We start from the raw sequence: 12,486 nt of genomic DNA on the forward strand, positions 1-12,486 counted from the left end.
TATTAGCTCATTTGGAATTTGATGCCTCCAACATGTTTGAAAAAAAGCTGGCACAAGTGGCAAACAAGACTGAGAAATTTGAGGAATGCTCATCAAACACTTATTTGGAAACATTCCACAGGTGAATAAGCTAATTGGGAACAGGTGAATGCCATGATTGGGTAGTAAAGCAGCATCCATGACGCACTTGGCTTCAGTATCACCACGGTGGGAGGCGAGGAAAGACCCTAGTGTTGTTTCCTTTACAATGTCATGCAGAGGTATAGTTATAGAAATGTTATAGGCAATGTATACTATATCAAGTCACGGTGAAGAGTGGGGGGTGAGCAAAATATTTTTTTCTTCCTAGGAGGGGCGTATCAGAAAATATTTGAGGAGCAAGTGTAAACTTTGAACTGTGAATTATCAAAACAGGAATAATCTGTTGTTGCTTTGATATTTTTAAGCTGTATCCTCCCTACTGTTACAACAAAAAACTCTTATCATGATCATTTTTAGTACAAATGATCTTACAACTCTAGTCTGCACATTTATTTTTAGTTTCCTGATACGTTTGTTTATATCAGGGGCGCTCACACTTTTTCTGCAGGCGAGCTACTTTTCAATTGGCCAAGTCGAGGAGATCTACCTCATTCCTATTTATAATTTATATTTATTTATTTATGAAAGAGACATTTTTGTTAACAAGTTAATGGTGTTTAATGATAATACAAGCATGTTTAACACACATAGATTCCTTTCTTTCTTGAAGACAAGAATATAAGTTGGTGTATTTGATTCTGATGACTTGCATTGATTGGAATCAGACAGTGGTGCTGATAACGTCCGCATTTTCAAATGGAGGGGAAAAAAAAGTCCTCCTTTCTGTCCAATACCACATGAAAGTGGTTGGATTTGGCATCTCATTTGTCCAACTTGCATACTCCTTTTTAAACACTTTGTTATGAGAGTAGCATATGTGTGTGGTCCTTTAATGTCTGGCAGCAGGTGTGTGACGTCAGTGAGTGTGCGGGTGGGCAAGCAAGTGAGAAAGCGGTCGCTGAGGGCGGGGGAGAAATACATTGGCATCAAACTCCGTAGCTTGCTAGCTTGTGCACGCTAGCTTTCTGAGACTCTTATTTTGTTAGCACAGGCAGGATGAAACAGGTCTTTTATGGTGAAGACAGGAACTGTGCAGAGTTTTGACAGTAGGTACGGAGTCTCTAGAAATAAAATGTGTTTCTCTGCGTCCGCCCTGTTAGTGATTTTTTTCTTAAATATGAGCTCGCAGCAGCCAGCGTCATCTCACAAGATCCTCGGGTGCTGAGAATGTCAAACAACTGACGAAAGTGAAGTCTTGGTATGATTGATGATTGCTCATTTTTATGTCTATTTTTTAATGCCTGGCTTGAGATCGACTGACACACCCTCCGAGATCGACGTAATGGGCACCCCTGGTTTATATGATGGCTAAGTCTTTCATTGTGACTTTTCTTACTGACAGCTCTTAAAGGTAAACGTCTACTAACACCAAGACCTCAGTCATAATCAGCAACCTTGTTTTCTAGCCTGTTGAACAGGAGTTTTAGTTATCCTGTGACCTTTATGTTGGGCAGAATTGCTTTCTTGTTTAAACTTTGGTCAAACTTTAGTGTTGATGTAAAAACAGTTTTGCCTTTGAAGTTTGACTAAAATTGTGCTATGGCACCGTTGCCCGAAGAACAGGCCGGCCACAGCTGAGTGAAGAGGAAAGTGGGGTTAAGATGGCTATCACTATACATCACTCTCAGCAAAACAGGTCATACTAGAAGGCGATCCCATGTGGTTTTCTGGCTCTGCCTTTATGCAAAGAAAGCAATCCCTTTTCCACGTTGAACAGAGAAGTGCTTTGCGGTGATCTCTGCCAGGCCATATCTCTGTGCCAAACCTTTAAGCCCCTCTCCCTGTTGACTGGCTTGTGGACTTTGGGTTCTGTGTCTGACCGGTGACTGTGGTCGTTAGAGCCTTAATGAGGAGATCCCCGTATCGTGTTAGGATAAGGCCAGTCTCAATAGGGTTTGTTTCTTTTGGTGCAAAGGGCATTTTAATTGAAGAACACACAATGGAAAAGGGTCAGATGAGGTGACTAACAACGGTTCGACAGACTTTATTTTGGATGGACGACTGGGGCTTTTTTGGGGGGGAATTACATAATTTTAAATGTTGCCCAGAAAATGGAAAGAACTAGAACGTTTATCTTCATCAGTTAAAATAGCCCCCCGAAACCAGTTGTTCAGTTTCCCACTGAGTCACAAAACATTTTCCGTCTGAAGGAGAGGGCAGTGACTGATAGCTTAATGGGATTGTTTTAGATAACAGCACTTAACTTGATCCTTACAAGACCTAATAAAACCTTGTGATAGTCAAGGCTAAAAATGCTGATTGCTAAATGTATGTTGTTACTAGGTTTGCGATTCATTAGTTTTTGTATATTTTTTTTCATGTGTAAAATTCGTCGATCGTGAAATCGACAGGCGGATCGGTGCGGCGTCTTCAGTAATGCGGACGTTGTACCGATCCGTTGTGGTGAAGAAGGAGCTGAGCCGGAAGGCAAAGCTCTCAATTTACCGGTCGATCTACGTTCCCATCCTCACCTATGGTCCTGAGCTTTGGGTCATGACCGAAAGGATAAGATCACGGGTACAAGCGGCCGAAATGAGTTTCCTCCGCCATGTGGCGGGGCTCTCCCTTAGAGATAGGGTGAGAAGCTCTGCCATCCGGGAGGAACTCAAAGTAAAGCCGCTGCTCCTTCACATCGAGAGGAGCCAGATGAGGTGTTTCGGGCATCTGGTCAGGATGCCACCCGAACGCCTCCCTAGGGAGGTGTTTAGGGCACGTCCAACCGGTAGGAGGCCACAGGGAAGACCCAGGACACGTTGGGAAGACTATGTCTCCCGGCTGGCCTGGGAACGCCTCGGGATCCCCCGGGAAGAGCTAGACGAAGTGGCTGGGGAAAGGGAAGTCTGGGTTTCCCTGCTTAGGCTGTTGCCCCCGCGACCCGACCTCGGATAAGCGGAAGATGATGGATGGATGGATGGAAAATTCGTCTCAAATTATTATCATCCCCCTGTGTTGCCTTATCACTAATATATATGTATAACTACACTGTTAATTAAACATTCCGCCCCCAAATTAAAAATGATATGCTCCACTGTGGATTTTGTAATTTGTTCGCTTACTTCCTTACAAATATGTATACAATCCAAAATATTTTGGTAGATTTTTTTGGACGGATAGCCCAAATAGTGGACCGGAATCCCTCTCAGTGATCAAAAGTTTACATACACTTGTAAAGAACAATGTCATGGCTGTCTTGAGTTTCCAATAATTTCTACAAATCGTATTTTTTTGTGATGGAGTGCTTGGAGCACATGTTGGTCACAAAAAAACATTCATGAAGTTTGGTTCATTTATGAATTTATTATGGGTCTACTGAAAATGTGACCAAATCTGCTGGGTTAAAAGTATAAATACAGCAATGTTAATATTTGGTTACATGTCCCTTGGCAAGTTTCACTGCAATACGGCACTATTTTTAGCCATCCATAAGCTTCTGGTTAAATTTTTGACCACTCCTCTTGACCAAATTGGTGCAGCTCAGCTAAATGTGTTGGTACCCCAGCACCTCCAAAACCCTCAAATCTAGACTCCAAACAACCCAGAATAAGTCAGTCCGATTACTTTTACACCTCCACCCCAGATTAGACCTCACTCCAACCCACTTCTCCAAAGTGGGCTGGCTCAGGGTGGAGGACAGAGTAAAACAACTTGCACTGAGCCTAGTCTATAAAATCCGCTACACCTCCTCAATACCGAAGTACATGTCAAATTACTTCCTTAACGTAAATGACCGCCATAACCACAACACCAGGGGGAGCTCCACAAACCACGTTAAACCCAGATTTCGATCTAACAAAGGTCTTAACTCATTCTCTTTCTATGCCACATCAATGTGGAATGCACTCCCAACAGGTATAAAAGTAAGTGCATCTCTATATTACTTCAAAACCGCTCTAAAACAACACCTCCAGGCAACTTCAACACTTTACTAATACCCTCCTCCATTCACATCCCATCTCCCCGGATTATAAAAAACTCAAATGTACTTCTAATGTATATACTTGCTCTTATGCTATCTGAACTCACTATGTTCTCTGCTGGCTGTACATATCCTACCAAGTAAGACCTACACTGTTTCAATGTCCACATTTCTCTGTTGATGCAATTGTTGATGACTTAAGTTCTGATATCAACCACAGCTCCTCATCCCACCCCCCGGATTGTAAATAATATAAATAATTTGATGTACATACTATGATGATTAACTTGTGTGATGACTGTATTATGTTGATAGTATATATTTGTACCATGAATTGATTAACGTGGACCCCGACTTAAACAAGTTGAAAAACTTATTCGGGTGTTACCATTTAGTGGTCAATTGTACGGAATATGTACTGTACTGTGCAATCTACTAATAAAAGTTTCAATCAATCAATCAAAGTTTTCTGACATGGACTTGTTTCTTCAGCATTGTCCACACGTTTAAGTCAGGTTTGGGAAGGCCATTCTAAAACCTTAATTGTAGCTTGATTTAGCCATTTCATTACCACTTTTGACGTGTGTTTGGGGTCATTGTCCTGTTGGAACACCCAACTGTGTTCAAGACCCAACCTCCGGGTTGATAATGTTAGATTTTCCTGAAAAATTTGGAAGTAATCCTCCTGTTTAATTGTTAAATTTAAGGTACCAGTTCCATTGGTAGCAAAACAGGCCCGGAGCATAATACCACCAACACCATGCTTGACGGTAGGAATGGTGTTTCTCGGATTAAAGCCCTCACCTTTTCTCCTCCAAACGTAATGCTGGGTATTGTGGCCTAACAGCCCAATTTTTTTTTTCATCTGACCACAGAACTTTCCTCCAAAAGGTCTTATCTTTGTCCATATGGTGTCAGATGACTGTAACCAAATATTAACATTACTGTATGTATACTTTTGACCAAAGCAGATTTGGTCACATTTTCAGTAGATCCATAATAAATCCATAAAAGAACCAAACTTCATGAATGTTTTTTTGTGACAAACAAGTTTGTGCTCCAATAACTCTATCACAAAAAAAATAAGAGTTGTAGAAATTATTGGAAACATTATCTCATTTACAATTGTATGTAAACTTTTGATCGCGAATGTATGTGCAACCATGGTGACCAACTACTAGATTACTGAAAAATTTGGAAGTAATCCTCCTGTTTAATTGTTAAATTTAAGGTACCAGTTCCATTGGTAGCAAAACAGGCCCGGAGCATAATACCACCAACACCATGCTTGACGGTAGGAATGGTGTTTCTCGGATTAAAGACCTCACCTTTTCTCCTCCAAACATATTGCTGGGTATTGTGGCCTAACAGCCCAATTTTTTTTTTCATCTGACCACAGAACTTTCCTCCAAAAGGTCTTATCTTTGTCCATATGGTGTCAGATGACTGTAACCAAATATTAACATTGCTGTATGTATACTTTTGACCGAAGCAGATTTGGTCACATTTTCAGTAGATCCATAATAAATCCATAAAAGAACCAAACTTCATGAATGTTTTTTTGTGACAAACATGTTTGTGCTCCGGGCTTCACGGTGGCAGAGGGGTTAGTGCGTCTGCCTCACAATACGAAGTTCCAGCAGTCCTGGGTTCAAATCCAGGCTCGGGATCTTTCTGTGTGGAGTTTGCATGTTCTCCCCGTGAATGCGTGGGTTCCCTCCGGGTACTCCGGCTTCCTCCCACTTCCAAAGACATGCACCTGGGGATAGGTTGATTGGCAACACTAAATGGTCCCTAGTGTGTGAATGTGAGTGTGAATGTTGTCTGTCTATCTGTGTTGGCCCTGCGATGAGGTGGCGACTTGTCCAGGGTGTACCCTGCCTTCCGCCCGATTGTAGCTGAGATAGGCGCCAGTGCCCCCCGCGACCCCGAAAAGGAAGAAGCGGTAGAAAATGGATGGATGGATGGATGTTTGTGCTCCAATCACTCTATCACAAAAAATAAGAGTTGTAGAAATTATTGGAAACTCAAGACAGCCATGACATTATGTTCTTTACAAGTGTATGTAAACTTTTGATCGCGAATGTATGTGCAACCATGGTGACAACTTACAGGAAACAGAAGTGTAGCAGACTTTATTACCCAAAAGTTTTTACATTTCTAGATTATAATTACTTTTCTTCTGGCTGTAATGAAGTGTGTATTGGAGGAATTGACATGAGATTACTAAGCAAGTTTCAGATACACTGTGACCTATGAGGGACTCTTATCTCATCACCGTAGTGTGAGAAAAAAAATCATAGTAGTTTGAGTATTGTGATAAGAAAGTGACTCCTTTGGGCAAAGTTAAATAAACAGTGGCAAGGAGGAATTTACAGTAACTCCTTCCAGACTGTACTTGTAAGGAAGGGAGTGTCCTGCAGTTTGTGTTGTATGTGGTTGTGACAGATGGGAATGAAAAAGTAGATGGAGCATAATGTTTGTGTTTCCAAACTGTTACTCTGAAAAGTTGCAACCAATCCACCATCTGAAATCCAGTAAGATGCCCTGAAGGAATGTTATCACCTTCAAAGGACTTCAACTTTTCTTGTTTCGCCATTTGACAAGCTGATTATCTGTTTCCTCTCAAGTGAATCCAACGTAGGGTTGGGCATGGCAGTAAGCCAAGTATGGGGGATGGCACGACCCAAGTACTAGAGTAGATTACAGGTCTAGGGAGTGGTACGGTTTCTGAAACATGGTGCTGCAGGCTTCACATGTGTTAGCACATGGTGTGGTCACTTTTGATGTGGTCTGGGACATGTGGAAACCTTCTAGGGGTTTATGCTACCCATTCCACTTTACGAAGAGCAAGTGCATGTGGTCAGAGTTAAACATGGGACAATCTCTTTTCAAAGAAGTTTTAGATTTGTGTTTATATTGTGAGTGTGCATTTTGTGAGTCTTATACTGTGTTTTTAGGAATCATACATGTACAACAAAATACAGAGGACCTATTGTGCAAAACCAACTTTTCTTACCAATTGGTACAAGTTTATGTATATTTGACCTTAAGTCCATCCTTCAAACGAACCGTTTAGAATTTGCACAACTTGTGATGTAATTCCAACATGTGACGTCAGCGGATATCTCCATACAAGGTAGAGGTTTACCCAAGAGCTTTGCACAAGTCTGCCATTGTCGTCCAATGTTGTAGTCAATAAGTTCTTTATTTTTCTCTATCCTATTGGTGTGGGCCAGACCAGCTCATACACACACATGCATCCTCCATTTTGAATATCAAAGTAGCGTATAGTCCTGACAAAACTGTCACTCATACTTGCCAACCCTCCCGGATTTTCCGGTAGACTCCCAAAATTCAGCGCTTCTCCCGAAAACCTCACGGGACAAATTTTCTCCCGAAAATATCCCGAAATTCAGCTCCATGAGAACCTGACTCAATGTTGTGACCCTCTTAAACAGGACAATACCGCCATCTACTGTACATGGAATAGAATGTAATTATATTCTACATTTAAGTGCAGTCAAGGAACATGCATTAGGGAGTCTGTTTTGAAGCCCATAGTAAAGAGACATAACTTCATCATGTCGCCTGGTTATTGACTCCGACCCAATATTTTAAACCGTCGATGAGCAAAATGAAGAAATACGCTTGCAAGTTCTAGAACGATTGGAAACAAGAAGTTCCGTTTATCCAGGAGAATTCAAAGGGGAAGGGGTATGTTGCCTGTAAATGTTGCCTGTAAATTTTGTAGAACAGACTTCTCCATTGAACACGGCGGCCGAACGGATATACTCAGCCAAGAACGGTCAGTCAGCGAAGCACAAAGCGCAACCCAGTATTATGGCCCACCTCGCAAAATGGAGACCCGATGGTGTATTTTATGCTGAGACAAAGATGGCTATGCTGATAGCTGGAAGCAACATCCCTTTCTCACTTGCGGATGTCTACGACACATCCGTGAAGGATGTTCCCGGATTCGGAGATCGCTCACCAATACGCAAATGGCAGAACAAAGTTTACTCAAATAGTGAAAGGTACATGTTGTTGTTGTTTTTTTAGTAACCAGCAAGCACAGTACAGTTAGTAGAACAACTGTGCTTTTATTGCTGTGTATTTGATAGGTGCCGTCGGAAATTTAACTATTTTTTTTAAACTATTTTTATATTATATTGTCCGTTGTGTCCTGAGCAAGACACTTCACCCTTGCTCCTGATGGGTGCTGGTTAGCGCCTTGCATGTCAGCTCCCTCCATCAGTGTGTGAATGTGTGTGTGAATGGGTAAATGTGGAAGTAGTGTCAAAGCGCTTTGAGTACCTTGAAGGTAGAAAAGTGCTATACAAGTACAACCCATTTATCATTTATATGTATAATAAAATAAATATATATAGCTAGAATTCACTGAAAGTCAAGTATTTCATACATATATATAGGGTTGGGCATGGCAGCAAACCAAGTATGGGGGATTGGCACGACCCAAGAACTAGATTACAGGTCTAGGGAGTGGTACGGTCTCTGAAACATGGTGCTGCAGGCTTCACATGTGTTAGCACATGGTGTGGTCACTTATATATATATGTGTGAAATATATATGAAATACTCGAGTTGGTGAATTATATGCCACCCCTCTTAACCACCCCCCCCCGTCCAAACCACGCCCCCAACCACGCCTCCACCCCACCCTTGACCACGCCCACCACCCCCAGCCAACCACCTCCCGAAATCGGAGGTCTCAAGGTTGGCAAGTGTGCTGTCACTATACTCTATATGGAAGCGCTGAGAGCGACAACATGGCTGACAGGAAAAGACGCAGTGGAAGAGGTCTGCGAACAAGACCGCCCACAAAACAGCACATCCTGAAGAGACGGTCAGAAAGCGGTTTGAAGATGGTCTTTAAAACATAACCTATGCAACATTTTGACCTAATAACTATTATTATATGTCATGTAGAGCACAAGGAAATGTTTTAAATGTAGAAACAAATCATAATATTACACCTTTAAGAAGATATTGGCCTGATTCTAGGTTTTCTGTTGTGATCCGATGGTCGGATCATCACCATATTGTTGTTTTTGTTCCATTTTTATATCACTCTGCGGTTTGACATACTTAGTTCCTGTTTTGTTCGTTTCCATGGTCACTCATTAGTTTCAGCTGCTACTCTCTTTTCCAGCACACCTGTCTTTACTAATCACCACCTGTTTATAAGCCAGCGTTTTCTGTTCACTGATTGTCGGATCTTAGTTTGTTCACATACATCTGTTTATGACTTGTCTCTCACTCTCGTTTTTCGCTGGCTCTCACGCTAAACTTTATTTTATTCCTAGCTTTCACGCTAGTTGTTTTGTGTTTCCTTTTGTGTGCCTTTGTGCTTCGGTTTGTTTGTCCTAGCTTTCCATGCTAGCGCTTTTATTTGCCTTTTCTATTTGTATCAGTGTTTTTGTTCATAGCTCCTTTTAAATGATAAATAAATCGGTTGTACTTGTATAGCCCTTTTCTACCTTCAAGGTACTCAACGCGCTTTGACACTACTTCCACATTTACCCATTCACACACACATTCACACACTGATGGAGGGAGCTGCCATGCAAGGCGCCAACCAGCACCCATCAGGAGCAAGGGTGAAGTGTCTTGCTCAGGACACAACGGACGTGACGAGGTTGGTACTAGGTGGGATTTGAACCAGGGACCCTCGGGTTGCGCACGGCCACTATCCCACTGCACCACGCCGTCCCTTTGTTTAATAAATCCCTTAGTTCTTACCTTTTTGCTGTGTTCTTGCTGACGCATCCACGGAGGACCGAATCCGGCATTACAATGCCACACAAGCGTAACAGTAAGATCCGACAATCAGTGAACAGAAAACGCTGGCTTATAAACAGGTGGTGATTAGTAAAGACAGGTGTGCTGGAAAAGAGAGTTGCAGCTGAAACTAATGAGTGACCATGGAAACGAACAAAACAGGAACTAAGTATGTCAAACCGCAGAGTGATATAAAAATGGAACAAAAACAACAACATGGTGATGATCCGACCATCGGATCACAACATTTTCACTGGTTAGATCTACGTAAAATAGAGGGGAATCATGACTATTGCAGTGTGGATTACCTTGGATGATGGATCAATTATAATGTGTACATTTTTATTCCCAAATAATGTATGTCAGCTGTCAAAAACATTCAATAGTTAGCACCTTTCAATCATTTCTTACTGTCATGAAATCTGGTTAAATTCCAATCTACAGTCTGTATTACCAAAGCCTCAGCATAATAGGAAGAGCAGACTTTTATTGATTGATGGACTGAAACTTGTATTAGTAGATTGCACAGTTCAGTACATATTCCGTACAATTGACCACTAAATGGTAACACCCGAAGAAGTTTTCCAACTTATTTAAGTCGGGGCCCACGTTAATCAATTCCGAAGGGAACAATTTAAACAGATTTGGAGAGATTAACGTCTATTTTTGCAACAGTATTACTGTAGTGAACGGTTCTTAGGGCACGAATAATAAGAAAATGAAAATGGGAGGAAATGCATGTACCAAGAAGGAATCAATAAAGTATTGGTAAGCAGCTGGATGAATATGCAGATTGAGGAACCTGCACTCTCCGCCTAAAGTATAATATCCAGTCTTCCTGTTTATCCATTTCAATTTTTATCCACCGTGTGTCCCTCTCGGAGTCGCGGGTTTGGCTCGAGCCTATCCCAGTTGCATTCGGGCGGTAGGCGGGGTACACCCTGGACAAGTCGCCACCTCATCGCAGGGCCAACACAGATAGACAGACAACATTCACACTCACATTCACACACTAGGGACCATTTAGTGTTGCCAATAATCCCCAGGTACATGTCTTTGGAGGTGGGAGGAAGCTGGAGTACCCAAAGGGAACCCACGCAGTCACAGGGAAAACATGAAAACTCCACACAGGGATCGAACCGAGGACGTTCTCATTGTGAGACACCAGCACTAACCACTGTTTCACTGTGCTGCTTTCCTGTTAAGCATTTTCAAGAAACAGGGTAAAACGACACCATACAGATCGGCACTATATTGAGTGGTATTCTTGCTCAAGAGTCTTCAGCAGGGGATCTGGGACCCATTGAGGGGTCTTGGAGGTACTGCAGGGGGGTTGTGAAATATTTGGGTGATTTGATTTTAAAAATCTATATATTCTGATAAATATGATTTTATTTTTCTATTGTGAATAAATACACATTAACATTAGAGATGGGTACCAAATTTGGTACTTTTAAAGGCACTGACCAAATTCCGTCGGTGTAATCTGGTATCAATTCACGTAAAATTAAGCTGTGTCAAATTTCGAACTTTGTTGCATGTGACGTCACGTCCGGTTGCAGACTCATGTCCAATTGCAGACTAAAATCGGCTCAAGGAAACAATCAGTAGAGCAGCACTCAGGGCAGACGCAGTCAAAGTTATGTTGCAACGAAGCAAGGATATGCTCTTCCAACATGTGCTAGATTGGTACTATTTTACATTGGATTTGCCATAGACAGGCATTAGCGATTTTACGTTGCCATTTCAACACCTTCAAATTTTATAACAAAAACTACAACTGAGATGAATGGTACAATCAGTAAACTGGTGTGTATTAAGCACAATACTTACAGTACAAACACTTTGTAGGGTGCAACATAAGACATTCAGCTTAATGTAAGTTAGACAACATATCTCAGGTAGCCTATACCAGTGATTCTCAAACTGTGGTACTAGTAGCACTACTGGTACGTGGGCGCTATCTAGCTAAATAATCACTGAATTAAATGTTACAATGTAACAGTTTTATTTTGCTTATTCAAAGTCAGTGTTACTCTTCAAACTGTGTGTAATGTCACAATATAATGGCTAAATAAAACCACTTCCTTGTTTTTAATGAATACTTAGGTTTAATACACAACTGCATTTTAATGTTGGTAATTATGGTTGTTTCAAATGAATAAATTGTTTTCTGATTTGTTACTCGGTGGAAACAGTTTGAGAACCACTGGCCTATACAGTGCTGCTATCTAATGTTTCTGAAGTGCAACTGCACCGTAACAATCAATCAATCAATCAATGTTCACTTACATAGCCCTAAATCACGAGTGTCTCAAAGGGCTGCACAAGCCACAACAACATCCTTGGCTCTGATCTCACATCAGGGCAAGGAAAAACTTAACCCAATGGGACAATGAGATTCAATTGTAGCGTGAAAGCTGGACAGCACAGTTGTCAAATCTTTTAAATGATAAATTAAAAATAAAGTATTAATATCAAATATTTAACATTTATCAACACACACAAAAGTAACACAACATTGGTACCATTGAGTAACAGTATTGATTCCCAGGTACGGGCAGTTGGTACTTTTATTAGTTCAAAGGTCTGGGTACCCATCCCTAATTAACATTGATTGAACACAT

At 41.4% G+C, this 12,486-nt stretch overlaps 1 protein-coding gene across 3 annotated transcripts in view; it reads left to right on the forward strand.

The window, feature by feature from the left end:
• Positions 1-12,486, forward strand: part of me1 (malic enzyme 1, NADP(+)-dependent, cytosolic) — a 286,578-nt gene that overhangs the window by 100,674 nt on the left and 173,418 nt on the right. The gene's annotated exons all lie outside the window — the stretch shown is intronic.

The sequence above is a fragment of the Nerophis ophidion genome, linkage group LG11 (genome assembly GCF_033978795.1).
Source record: "Nerophis ophidion isolate RoL-2023_Sa linkage group LG11, RoL_Noph_v1.0, whole genome shotgun sequence".
Lineage (NCBI taxonomy): Eukaryota > Metazoa > Chordata > Actinopteri > Syngnathiformes > Syngnathidae > Nerophis > Nerophis ophidion.